A 14149-nucleotide genomic window follows, 5' to 3' on the forward strand; every position below is an offset into this window, starting at 1 on the left:
CCTCATCTCTAAAATGAGCTAGGGAAGGAAATGGTAAATCACTCTAGTATTGTTGCCAAGAAAACCCCAAATAGGGTCACTAAGTGACTGAAATGACTCAACAACAACAAATGCAAATGTTATTAGGCAAGCATTTGTTAAGCCCCTACTAAGTAGGGTGTCCAGCAGCACTGTGTTAAGCCTTGAGGATACAAAGACAAAGACCTCCAGGACCTCATGGCATTGATGTGGGTGGCGGGGAAGCAAGGAGGAGTAGCTGTCATTATGTTATTGAATGTCAGTCAACAGATATTTATTAAGCGTCTGTTTTGTGCCTGGCATTATATTTTCTGAACTAGACCTTTGATTTCATTATTATAGGAAAATCTGGGTAAGAAAATTTCTTCTACCAATGTAGATCAGCACCTGCTAATGTTGGAAAGTAGCCAAAGGCCCCAATAAATTAGACAAATTAAGTAATTTGTCAAAGGTCATAAATCAGTATGTGTCAGAGATGGAGTGCTTCTTCCTAAGTCTGAGGCTAGCCCTCAATCCATTAGACATCTTAAAAAGCTGACACGTCCGTAAATGAAATCCTGTTTTAAGGTTCTTCAACAAAGGATATTTACTTCCATTGTTAGCAAGAAGCTGGGATAAATTTCAGGGAATAACAAGATTCCTCTTAAACATTTGCAACACATGCCTTGCATAGTCACTGCTTTATAGAACTGAAAAGCTTCTTTCCACTCAGGGTCTCATGGGTAGGTATGTTCCAAAGTACTCAAGAATGAGAGGCCTCAACTGGGTTGCCTTTAAATTTTATTGGAAAAGCCAAACCTCACTTAGTCTTGGCATAATCATTCTAGGAAACTCTCAAAGGGTGGAGACCTGTACCAGGAGAAGGTCCGAAGAAGTATGCAGACTGAAAGGTCTTTCACAGCTCAGACAGAGCAGGGAAGAACACATAGACCAATGGGCTCAGATTAAGGCCCAGTTGTTACCCTTCAGGGGATTTCCTTCGTAGCCTGCCAGAAGATCCTGCAAGTCACTGATCCTGCTTTATCTCGGCCTCACCTTGGGAGTGACTTGGCTGAGACCCATGGGAGTCATGAGTTATTGTCTGACCGTCCACCAGAATCATGGAATCTTAGAGTTGGAAGGGGCCTTTGACAACATTTTGTCCAACGGCCTTATTTTACGGGAGATGATATTGAAGCCTGAAGTGGTAAAGTAATTCTGTGAATTGTCTGACATCATATTTGTCAAATGAATGAAAGAGTAACAGCTAACACATGGACAGTCCTTTCAAGGCTGCCAAGTACTTGACAAACATTTCATATGAGCCTTACAACAACTCTGTGAGGCGGGTAATTTATCATTCCCATTTTACAGATGGGGAAACTGAGGCTTGGAGAAATTAAATAGTTTGCTCATTTGTTGCTGTTCTTCAATCATTTCAGTCATGCTGACTCTTTGTGACCCCACTTGGGGTTTTCTTGGCAAAGATACTAGAAGGGTTTGCCATTTCCTTCTCCAGCTCATTTTACAGATGAGAAACTGAGGCAAACAGGGTGAAGTGACTTGCCCGGGATCACACAGCTAGGAAGTGTCTGAGGCCAGATTTGAACTCAGGAAGAAGAGTCTTCCTAACTCTGAGCTTGGCATTCTATCTGCTGTGCCACCTAATAAACATTTAGGGACAAGTTTTGAACCATAGTCTTTCCTAATTCCGGGACTAGGGTTTCTTTTATACTCCACTACACTGATTCTGTTGTGTAGGCCACAAAATATCCCAGGAAGGTTTTTTCTGTGTACAGGGGATCCTAAAAGTCTTAATGCAGTTTTAAGCTTTAATATATTTAAGGAAATTATTAGGAAATTCCTTTAGTAGCTTCAAATGAGACTAAGACTTTTGAGACATTCTGTGTTTAACTAAGGATAAAACCTCGAAAGAATAAACCTGATTCATATCTTACTATTTAACTTTAAAAGTGATAAGTTCTGGAAGATAACTGAACTTGGAACCACAACATATGTATTGGAATTCTGCTCCTTTCCAGATGCGTGACTGGGTAAGTCACTTTCACTTCTCTGGGCCTCGGTTGTCATCTGCAAAATGGGTACAAAATATGCTTACTTCATGGGTCTGATAGGAGAATCAAATGAGATGAGGCCCATAGAAAACTTTTTAAACTCTAACGCGCTGTAAACCTATAAGCTAAAAGCTATTATTATTATTATTTAAGTAATGCCTGGCACACAGCCAGCATCTCATCACTGTCTATTGACTTGACTTAGGGTCCCACAGGGGAGGCATTCCAGTGTCCTTGATAGAAGTAGTTGCAGAGGGGAAGTAGATCTGCCTTAGTAGATATTCCCTACACCAAAGAAATCATGGACCTGAGGACAACCACACCAGCAAAAGTCATAATAGCCAGAATGTATGTAGCACTTATGTGCCAAGCACTGTGCTAAGCGCTTTACAAGTATTATCTCATTTGGTCCTCATAAACTTGGGAGGTAGGAAACTGAGGCAAATAGGAATTCAGTGACTTAACCGGGGTCACAGAGCTAATGTCTGAGACTGGATTTGAACTCAGGTCTTCCTGAGGATATGCCCAGTGTTCTGCCCACTCTGTCATCTAGTTGCCTTTTCCCTTGGCTTCAGCAGGCCTTTCTCCAAGCTTGTTGGTCTATATGACAGCCCCCCACCCTTACACTAAGTCAAGTAGGATATAAGGCCTCTTACTGAATCACTCCCCACTTGTGAGCAATTTGACATGTACCCGATGGAGAAAGAACTCTAAAAAGAACCCTACAGTGGTAGCGTGTGAAAGGCAGCATGATGCAGAGGAGGTGGTTATGGACTTGACACCAGGAGGATCAGATCTGAGTCTCAACTCTGCCATTCACTAGGGAAGTGACCTTAAACAAGTGCTTTAGCCCCGTCGGCCCCAGTTTCCTTTGCTGTGAAATGAGAAGGTTGGATTAGATGGCCTTTTTGCCTTTCGGCTCCAACATCCTTTGAATCTAGTGTTGAAAGGGACATCGATGGTCATGGAAGGGAGAGATGAAAACAAACTCCACCCACTTCCCAATTTTACCAAGCACCAGCCCTGCATAGAATATACTCAAGGTGAGCGTGTCGGGCCCTGCGCTCAGAGCATACCTCATTTACCACCTGGACTCTAGGAAGGGCTGAGATGATGCTTAACAGAGACCCTGATCTACACAGTCTACATCTGGCTACATCAGTCTACATCTACACATGGCCAACTTCTGCTATTGAGGAACTGATCAGGTGGGGAAATACGACTGCTTCCTTTTTCCTGCATTTATACTTAGGACAAGAGATCAAACCAACACAGAGTTCTCATTAGAGACAGGGGTCATTTTTTTTTTCCTGCAGAAAAAGCTAAACCAGACATGAACAGTTTTCAAAAGAAGAGGAAACAAAAGATCAATAATCACCTTGGGGGAAAATATTCAAAATCTCTAATAATCAGAGAAATACAAATTAAAGTAAGCCTGAGATATCCCCTAATGAAATGGAATCTTAGAGCTGGAAGGGATTTTAGAGGCCATTCCATTCAACTCATGCCTGAACAATAACCCCGTCTGTCTACACCACTCCTTGGATAGTAGTCATCCAGTTTTTCCTTGAAAACCTCTAGTAAAATCCACGACCTCCTGAGGCATACCATTTCACTTTTGGATAGCCCCAATTATTAGGAAATTTATTCACACAGCCATCCTAAATCTTCCTGTTTGCAACCTATACCTACTACTCCTAGCCCTCTGGGATCAAGAGATAAGCAGAACAGGTTTACTCTTCTTTCCACAAAGCCTCCCGAGAAACACTATATTAACCAGTAAGTCATCTCCAGATGTTAAAACATGGGGTGGGGGGGAACCATGGAAGGGTTGTGGGAAGATACTAATTCACTGATGGTTGAGCTGTGAATTGGTTCAATCATTCTAGAAAATAGTTTGGAATTGGGGGAAAAAAGTTATTAAATTGTATATACTTTTGACCCTTATTGAAAGCAAGAAAAGACCCATATGTACACAAACATTCATAGCAGCATTGATCAGTACCTAGAGTAGTATCTGGTCCACAGTACGTGTTTAGTGAATGCTTGTGGATTGATTATCTGTGATAATACAAAGCTGGAAACAAAGTATGCACCTAACAACTGCGGGATTGCTAAACAAATTACGGCACATTAATATAATAGATTATTATGGAGTAAGGAATGACAAATAGGAAGAATTCCTAGAAACATGGAAAGGCTCATAGGAAGTGATACAGACTGAAGAAAATAGAGCCAAAGGAACAATGTACACAATGACTAAAACAATTTAAATAAAATCAACATGAAGATGCAAAAAAAAAAATTTCTTTTAAAGCAAGCTCTGAGAGCTGTGGTTCCAAGCTGTCTTTCTCCATCTATTCAAATATCCTGCCATTATTGGAGCTGGTTTTGGAAGAGCTAACTTAACCCATTTCTCAATGCCCAGAATGCCTAGCTCTTTTCCAAAACAGTACATGCAGTGTTCTTGGCAATGCCCATTGGGGAAAATGGTGGGAAGAAAATAAGCCTTTGTCTGGGTTACAAAACAGTAAACAGGTCTCCATGTTTGTAGCGCTGCTGTCAGACACAGTCAGAAATAGTTGCTTGTGAACATGGTACATCCGTGGATCTGAATTACAGGCCTGTTGGTATCCAAGGGCTGAGAAATCTTTTTAAGGCTCCGTCTCTCCTGCTGGGAGAAGTGGCTTTCACAGAATCCTGTCACAGGCAGGCTCCCTGGCTCACCCTTCCCTCCCACAGAGAGGGAAAGCTAATGCCACTGAATTTGCTGTAACAGGGCCCAGGGAGGGGAGTTTGCCTGACCCCAAACAATAAATTCAGGGCCAGTTTTCAGACACAAGCCTAGACGCCCGACCCCACCCCTTCCCCAGCCACTCATTCTCCCTCATCCATTCTCTTCCCCCTCCCCACCAACTGTGCTCTCCAGGGCATCTGTCCTGAAGTAAGGCCTTTGCACTACAGCCCATCTTTCCTTCCTCCTCCCTCTGACTGTCTGCCAGGCGAGTCACAGGCGAAACGATGACTCAGAAAACAAATGAATCTGCCCCAGGAGCTGTGGCAGTGATTTCATTGCAAGTGGTTTTTTTCTATTAGATTTATAAAATTATGCCAAAATGGAGAAATTGCCTTAGGTCAGAAGTACAGGAGAATAACGATGACTCTCTGAACACCAATCAGAAACAGCCCTGACCAAGGGACCTTGGAGTCCAAGAACCTCTTTAAAAGGGAAACATCAGACTCTGTGTCCTCAGAATCTGATGATGTCATCATGGAGCAGGGACAGAGCAAGAAGGAGCTCCTGAAACAAAGGGCCCCACAGTCACACTCCATCTGCCAGAGATGCATGGTGGAAAAGGGCAGCAGTCACAACGCCGGCCAATAACTGCAATTCTTTGCACTTTTTTTTGTTTGTTTTGTTGGTTTTTCCTTTTTGGAGGGGGGAAGGCAGGGCAATTGGAGTTAAGTGACTTGCCCAAGGTCACACAGCTAGTAAGTGTGTCAAGTGTCTGAGGCCAGATTTGAACTCAGGTCCTCCTGACTGCAGGGCTGGTCCTCTACTCACCGCACCACCTAGCTGCCCCTCTTTGTGCCTTTAATATACCTTCCAAACCACTTTTACATCTACTAAAGAACGTGGGAGGCAGTGGGAAGAAAAGTGGCCCCGAAATTGGAAGGCCTGTGTTTACATGCATACTGCATGATCTTGGTCAAGTCTCTTCATTTCCTTGAGGCCTTACTCTCCTCACCTGTAAAATGGAGAGGTTGAACTAGACGACCTCAGAGGTCTCTGCCACCTTATCATCTATACCCTGTGATCTTCACGGCATTCTTGGGAAGTCAGCAGTACCAGTATGACTAACTCCATTTGAGGAAAGGGTTGTTGTGGAGCAGTTTTTAGTCCTGTCTGACTCTTTGTGATCCCCTTTAGGGTTTTCTTGGCAAAGACACTGTAGTGGTTTGCCGTTTCTTTCTCCAGTTTAAATACAGATGAGGAAACTGAGGCAAATAAGGTAAAGTGCCTTGCCCAGGGTCACATGGATAGTAAGTGTCTGAGGTCAGATTGGAACACAGAAAGAGGATTCTTCCTGACTCTGGACCCAGCACTCTATCCACTGTGCCACCTAGCCATCCTGAGGGAAGTGAATAAAATAAAATAAATAAAATAAAATAAACTGAAATAAAATTTCATTACGCCACTTGCCCAAATGAATCAGTGGAAGAACCTGGACTGTAACTCAGAATTCTAGACTCCTGTTTCTGAGACCTTTCTTTTACAATATGGTTATGATTTGGATGTGTCTTTTTTTCTGCTCAAAACCCTTTCAAATGCTCCACACTGTCTAAAAGGTAGTGTTCAAACTCCTCTGCCAGAGATTCAAGCAAAAAGGGCCCCTGCCATCATTCCAAACAAGCTGGATTGCTCACCCTCCCAACGTCATGCTTGAAATTTCCAACCTCCAAGCCTTTTCACATGTTTTCCTCTCTATCTGACATGCCCTTCCCACCTTCCCCCAGCTCCATTCCATCTGTCGGATCTCCCACTCATCCTTGAGGTCCAAGCCAAAGTGCACACCCTCCAGAAAGCTTGCCACAATTCCCCTTGATCCTCCCATCGTCCTTCCCACCTCCCTTATGTACTCATCCTACATTATTTCTTTTTTTCATACATTGGAAGTTATCGTTTCAGTTCAAGAATGGGTTGTGAAAGGGGTGGGGGTGGGGGGGGCCTAGGGGAGAGGGATGAAGGGAGCAGACAGGGAGCCGAGAGTCTCTTGTCTGTGTCTGCTCTAGGTGGGGTTGATCCTGATTTCTGAGTCTTGGTCCAGGGCACACAATGAAGCACGTGATAAGATGAGGTTCCAGGGGGTACAGGTTTAGGAAAACATGGGGGGGGTGGCCAGAGTTACAATCCAACCAGAGGTGGGGGCTGGGATTCTCCTTGGATCAGGAGCACCTCTTCTTCTTAGGAATTGAAGCATAGTGATAAGTTCCATCCCACTTATTTCAGCTCTTATAAAATATTCTTGTAGTTAAAAGTTTTTGTGCTGAAGAATTCTTTCATTGCCTCTCTAACTTCTTGTACTTAGCTTCTAGTTTCTTTGAATATGCATCCAACTTGTAGGCTGCCTGCTCAAGAGCTGCTCCTTGCTCCTCAGTTAGAGCGATCTGATCCAGAGAAGGTTGAAGTACTGAAGTCCTTTAGGTTTCTACTTATGTTTACTGCAATATCTTTCATTTCTAGATACTTAAAACTAGTCGGTTTGTTCATATTTTCCAGAAGTTTATAGTCTTCACTGGTAGCTGTAAGCTCACCGGTCAGGTACGTGGTAATTTTGGAGAACATGTCCTGGCACAGCCCTGTGATGTCCATCTTGGTGGGCTCCACGGCCTCCTCAGCTGTCTCCACCATGGCATCCTCTAGGCCGGGGAAAGGAGGAAGGAGAAAGGATGGAGGGAAGGATAGGGAAGGAGGGGGAAAGGGAGGGGGAGGGAGGGGAAGGGAGAAAGGGGGACCATCCTACATTATTTCATATGATGCTATCTGTGTATGTGTCATCTCTCCAGTAGAATATAAGCCCTTTGATGGCAAGGACCAAGTTTTATCTATGCTCTGCCTCTCTCTAATTGCTTTGTATCTTACTTTGAACATAATAACCAATAATGGCACAGTGGGGAAAAACCTCACCAGCTTTTGTGGGGAGAGCCCAGGGTTCTGAATCAGAAGAGCCGGGGCCCAAAGCCCTCTCTGCTCCTTTCCCCCTCTGTAACCAGCCAGCACGGAAAAGTAGAAGAAATCCTGAATTTGCAATCAGCATCTAAGTTTAATCCCCCCGGCTCTGCCACTTCCTCACCATGTGACCTCAGATGAGTGATTTCACGTCTCTAGGCCTCATATGTGTAAGGTGAGATCATTGAACTGGATGATTTCGAAGGTGCTTTTCGACTTTAAAAAAAATCTGTGATCTTATAAAACCTCTCTGGGCTTCAGTTTCTTGATTTGGGAAATAAAAGAATTGTCCTAAGTATTCTTTAGGGTCTACTAAAGATTGAAATTCCATGATTTCCCATGACACACGATTGTTAGATTTGTGGAATGTTTAAGGAAGGAGCTGACCCTTATACTAGAGGTAGCTAGGTGATATAATGGACACAGTGCTGGGCTTAGAAACAGGAAGACTCATCTTCATGAGTTCAAATCCAGCTTCAGACACTCGCTAGCTGTGTGACTCTGGGCAAGTCATTTAACCCTGTTTGCCTCAGTTTCCTCATCTATAAAATGATCTGGAGAAGGAAATTGCAAACCTCTCTGGTATCTTTGCCAAAAGAACCCCAATGGGATCGCAGAGTCGAACACAACTGAACCAACTGAACAACAACAAATGTGTGGGCCTGTGTAACTGATACATCAAGCAAAACCTAGAAATCAAAATGATCGCTTCTCTTGGTTGTGGAGCACCCAAGGTGTTGTTCCTTGATGTCTTCTCCCCTTGGCATGCACGTTCTGGCTTCTATGCCATCTGCATGTTTCAGTAGGTTTTTAAGGTTAAGCCCATTTATGTTAAATGAGCTAATGTCAAACAGAGGAGAAAGATGTTGGACCCAGAGCCATAACTAGAGCAGAGGAGCCAGGCCATAACATAGTAAATTAAAAGGCACTATTTAGAGAATACTGACCTTTCTTGCAGTCAATCTATAGTGTAGAAACAACAGAGTTGCACCTAGTAGTGGATATTTTAGTCAAGAATAATTGGTAACATAGGAAGCTATAGATGGTGGACTGGGCTGAGCCTCTCCCTTTACCTGCTTTTCTTCTCCCCACTCCACCATGATGGTCTCCCCAGAACCAATGACCTTAGGCAAGCATACCTGGATCTTTCCCTCCCAGAATGGCCTCCCCACTCCCATGACTCCCACTACTTGCCTAGGGGTAAACATTCCTAGCTATGGTCCTAATCAGATCATAATGGTTTTCATGTAAATTCAAAACCAGAAACACCTAGACACATAAAACAACTGGTCATTTCAGTCTGGGGACTGAGGAAGGAGGGCATCTTTAACCAAGTTACAATTGAGATCATTAAAATGTTCAAATCTCCCTTGACTCATACAATCTATTTTCATATTTGAGGAAGCAGCTTCTGCTTCCTCTTTAAGCAGTGGACCCCAAAGTGGTTCATTTAAGGGTTGACTTGATAGAACTCATTACAGGGCAAAACCAGAAACAGGCAAGGATATTGGGGTGAGAAAAAGAGGTCAGTTTTTCAAATTACTAGAAATGCTGACCAACAAACCAGGAAATGGGACTGAGAAATAGTCTTGTTATACTCACTAGTCTTAAAGCTGGAAGACTCAGGTTTGTGTACTGGCCCTGACTTACTACCTGTGCAAACTTGACCTCTCTGGCCTCAGTTTCCTCATCTGCAAAATAGGCAATGATATTTCTCCTACCTACCATATAGGTTGCTGAATTTTTTTAGGACTCTTAAGCATTCCAAAAAATGCGTTACAAAACCACATGTTTAAAGTCTTGGTACACTCAAATAAACAAATTCAGAAAGAGATACTTTTATCCCTCAATAACTAAGTAAAGAGTTTTTGTTGTTCAAGAGGGAAACTCTTCCACCTTGGCTCTCTGCAATGCTGAGAGGGCTTGGAAACAATTATACATCTCAAGTCTTGACCTCTCATATATGTTCCAGACTCAATTCCATATTGCTATAGAACACAGCCACGTTGAGGGTATATAATTGTACGACTGTTGCCTCAAATTTATCAGGTTATAAACTACTCATTAACTTGTCTCCAAAACTATCTCTGGAGATACGAGTGAGTGTGTGTGTGTGTGTGTGCACGTGCATAGGACACACATGTAGACAGAGAGAGAGAGAGAGAGAGAGAGAATGTTAATAATGCAGATTAAATTTAAAAGTATATTCTGCTTTTTGAAGAGCTGATTGTTAAATACTTGCTGTCACACCCCTGAGTCAGGTACAAATTTCTCCCTCCATTCCTCCCACTTCTGTCCTAGTCTTAGCTCTAAACATTTCTTTCCCAAATTAATACAGTGATCTCCTACCTCTCCTCCTTGAAACCAGGCTTCCCTCCTCCCTCCTTCCCCAATACATTTTCTGTTCTGTTCTTAGACTAATAATCATGAACATATTTCTTCATAGCATATACCTGCACAACAAGCTACAATTTTTCCTGTTATAATCCCAGTAAGCCAAAAATTTGCTTAGCTCTTAAAGACCTTCATCATTTTACTCTAGGCCCTATCTATCCAACTTTGTTCTTCCCTATTGCCCAACAAACATTCATGTTGATTGATTAATCATTCATTCAACAAACACTGATTTTTTGAAAAAGGTGGTATATAATTAAGCACCAAATTGTCTATCAACTAATATATGTAATATGACATATAGTATATAGAATAATATAGTATATAATATATTTAGTATCATATTATGCCATATACTATATAATTATTATAATTAATAATAGATTATACTATATATCATAAATCATATATGGGATAGGATTGCTTACTGACTGTCAGACTGATTATAGGCATTGTCTCCAAGTGCAGAAAAAAGAGAGATTGGAGGGCTGAGAAAATCTGAGAAGTTTCAAATGGAGGAGATAGGCTTTGAGACGAACTTTGAAGATGTAAAGGATTTGAGTAGGCAGAGACGAGCTGAGAGAGGGCATTGAAGGTCAAGAGAAAAAGAAGAACCAAGGCATGGAGGTGAGAAGGAGAATAGTGCATTTGTGAGACACTGAGGAATGAGATCGAGGGCAAGTCACTCAAGCCCCCAAATCTCAGTTCTTTCATCTGTAAACTAAGATGGTTGGACTAGACGGTTTCTTTTAGCTCTAGATCTATGATTTTATTACTAAAATGGAGGGCATCTGCTTATTTTTTCCTGAGAAACTTCTAACAAACTTACCCACATATGCTTATGCTAATAGAAGAGAGAGAGAGAGAGAGAGAGAGAGAGAGAGAGAGAGAGAGAGAGAGAGAAAGAGAGAGAGAAGAAGAAGAAGAAGAAGAAGAAGAAGAAGAAGAAGAAGAAGAAGAAGAAGAAGAAGAAGAAGAAGAAGAAGAAAGAGAAGGAGGAAGAGGAGGAGGAGGAGGAGGAGGAGGAGGAAAGGAAGGAAGGAAGGAAGGAAAGAAAGAAAGAAAGAAAGAAAGAAAGAAAGAAAGAAAGAAAGAAAGAAAGAAAGAAAGAAAGAAAAAGAAAGAAAAAAAGAAAAAGAAAGAAAGAAACAATAAAGAAATGAGGCTTGTGAATAGAACATAGACTGGGTTGACCCTGTTTGTGAGGGGAAAAGAAAGCATAATGAAAGTTTAATTTCTGTATACTTTGTCAAAGACAAAGAAATACAAGCCATATGGACAACCTCCCCAGAGACATCCTTGAAACACCTGTAACCACTCATGTGTCCCAAGGTTGGTGTGCAGAAAATAGTCAGGAGATTTGGGTACTAGGACCAGCTTTGTCATTCAATAGTTATGTGACCTTGGTAGAGAAGGTCACCTCTTCTCTCTGGACCTCACTTTCCTCAAGTGAATGTAAGAATATGTGCTACTCTGCTTGCCTCATAGGTCCCCTACTATGTTCTTTCTTTAACTTCTGTTTATTTTAATCCACTGAAAAAGGAAATGGAAAACCACTCCAGTATCTTTGCCAGAAAAACTCCACATGGGATCATGGAAAGTCAGACATAACTGAACAACAACATATATGTGTGTATGTGTGTGTATCTGTGTGTGTATCCACATATATATATATATCCACATACATCATATATGTATAACATGTCTATGATATATAATAAATGTGTGTATATACATATAATCCTTTGAATTCCAAGCTTCATAGAGGCCTCAGAGGAGAAAAGGGTGGGGGGAAGCACTCATTGTGTCTTTAAAGATATCTCACCTTTTCCTGTGGCTGCACGCTATTTCCTCTCTGTTCCTAGACAGATTAGTGTCTGTTTGACTGATATTTTGTCCCTCTGGTACTGTGATATTTTTGCTGGATGAGTCATCCCCCACAATGGGGGAGGGGAAAAATATTTCTCTTTTAATTAGGTCCACAGAGATGGCAAGACAATCTGAGTGTCTTTATCAAAGCCTTGTTCATGCATCACTGCTATGATTTGTTTTTGTTTTGATTTTACTCCATTTAAGGAAGAACATGGTAACGGGAGCCTGTGATACAGTACCCCACACCTTCAGTAACAGTTTCCTTCTTAAGTTGAGCCATAAGAAATGTATTTTTGTCCTCACTGTAATAAGAATGTCTTACATTTGCATAGTACTTTATTTCAAAGTGTGTTCACATACATGGTCTAATTTAAGCTTCAAAATCCTATGAGGCAGGCAGGGAGGGCATGTGTCCTCATCCCCAGTCAGTATTTGAGGAAACTGAAGTCTAAAGAGATTCAATGAGTTGGCCAAGTTCACATGGAGAGCTAGCAAGATGAAGGGGCTCAAGTTCTTGTCATATGTGAACCAGTTCAAGGAACTGGGGACATCTAGTCCAGAGAGGAGAAGACTTTGAAAGAAATGATAGCTATCCAAATAATTAAAAGGCTACCATGTAGAAAATGGATTAGGGGACAGACAGTAGTAGTATTGGATCCAAGATGGTGGCCAGCATAGGCTGATGAGGGAGTTAGAAGAAATCTGCAAATGTGTAATGAAAAAATTCCATAGCACCTAGGTGGATGAAGTTAATTTATTGGCTTTGCATGGGTTTATTGTTCCTGGCAATCTTCCATGTGGCAAAAGTGCCTTCAGAATTAAAATCAACTTCTTAGCAGAGTCTCTATTTAAACCACCTAAAGTCATATTCAAAACACAGATTTATCTCCCTTGCATCGATTACAAAGGGCAGGTCTACCTAGTAGTGCTAAAAAATGGAAGCTAGCAACCCAAACTGATCAAGTCAACCATTCCCTTATAGAACCTGTGAATGACCTCAAGCCAAAACATTCCTTTCAGGATGATTTAGCTAAAGAATACTCTAAAGACCATAAAAAATTCTGTAAGAACACTCAAGAGTTCAAAAAACATGGAAAAAGCAACCAAAGACTAAAATCTTCCATGCTTAATTCCATTAAAGGGGAACAAGACCCCAGAGCAGCTCCTTCCAAATATCTTACAAAGCAGGACTATAGAAAATTGACAGATTCCCAGTGACCACTGTATGGTGCTAAATTGTGGCAGTTACTAAATTTCTATTGTTTTCTTAATCAAAAGTGATATTGGTAAGCCCATTAAGAAAAAATAAAAATTTTAAGATGTTCTAATAAAAGAAAGCAAGAAAGGAAGAGAGAAAGAATGAAAGAAGGAAAGAGAAAGAAAGGAAGGAAGAAAGGAAGGAAGGAAGGAAGGAAGGAAGGAAGGAAGGAAGGAAGAAAGAAAGAAAGAAAGAAAGAAAGAAAGAAAGAAAGAAAGAAAGAAAGAAAGAAAGAAAGAAAGAAAGAAAGAAAGAAAGGAAGAAGGAAGGAAGGAAGGAAGGAAGAAAGAAAGAGAAAGAAAGAAAGAGAAAAGAGATTAGATTTATTCTACTTAGTTTCAGAGGGTAAAACCAGGAGCATGTTTTAACTAGGTGAATGTTACAGAGAGGCAGATAAACTGCCTAGCTATTAGATTTGTCCAAAAATGGGATGGTGTGCCATAGGAGGTGATCAATTTTCCCATGGAGGACTGGATGATCAACTGTCAGGCATGGTGTAGAAGAGATTTTGATTCAGACTAGTCTCCAAGGACTCTTTCAGATGAAGCATTCTCTGTCACCTTTATATTTAATGACACAGCTGAAACTAAAACTCCTGTCTTCTGATCATGGTGATTCTTTCCATCACACCTACATCTGAGTAGTCAAAGTATTTACAGGAGTTCCAGCAGGCTCCTCTAGGGCTACTCATCTGACTCATATTTCTTTGGCTTTGAACAAATTATCCCCAAGTCCTTTTGATAATTAAGTAAGATATGATACAAGGTAATATAAAATAGCTTCTCCAGATAAGCCTATGGGGTGATGTTGCCAATCATGAAG

At 41.4% G+C, this 14149-nt stretch overlaps 1 pseudogene; it reads left to right on the forward strand.

Annotated features, from left to right (window-relative positions):
* Nucleotides 1–1087: 1087 nt before the first annotated feature.
* LOC118842069 lies at nt 1088–13287 on the forward strand (annotated as a pseudogene).
* The last annotated feature ends 862 nt before the right edge of the window (nt 13288–14149 follow it).

This window comes from Trichosurus vulpecula, chromosome 3 (genome assembly GCF_011100635.1).
Source record: "Trichosurus vulpecula isolate mTriVul1 chromosome 3, mTriVul1.pri, whole genome shotgun sequence".
Classification (NCBI taxonomy): domain Eukaryota; kingdom Metazoa; phylum Chordata; class Mammalia; order Diprotodontia; family Phalangeridae; genus Trichosurus; species Trichosurus vulpecula.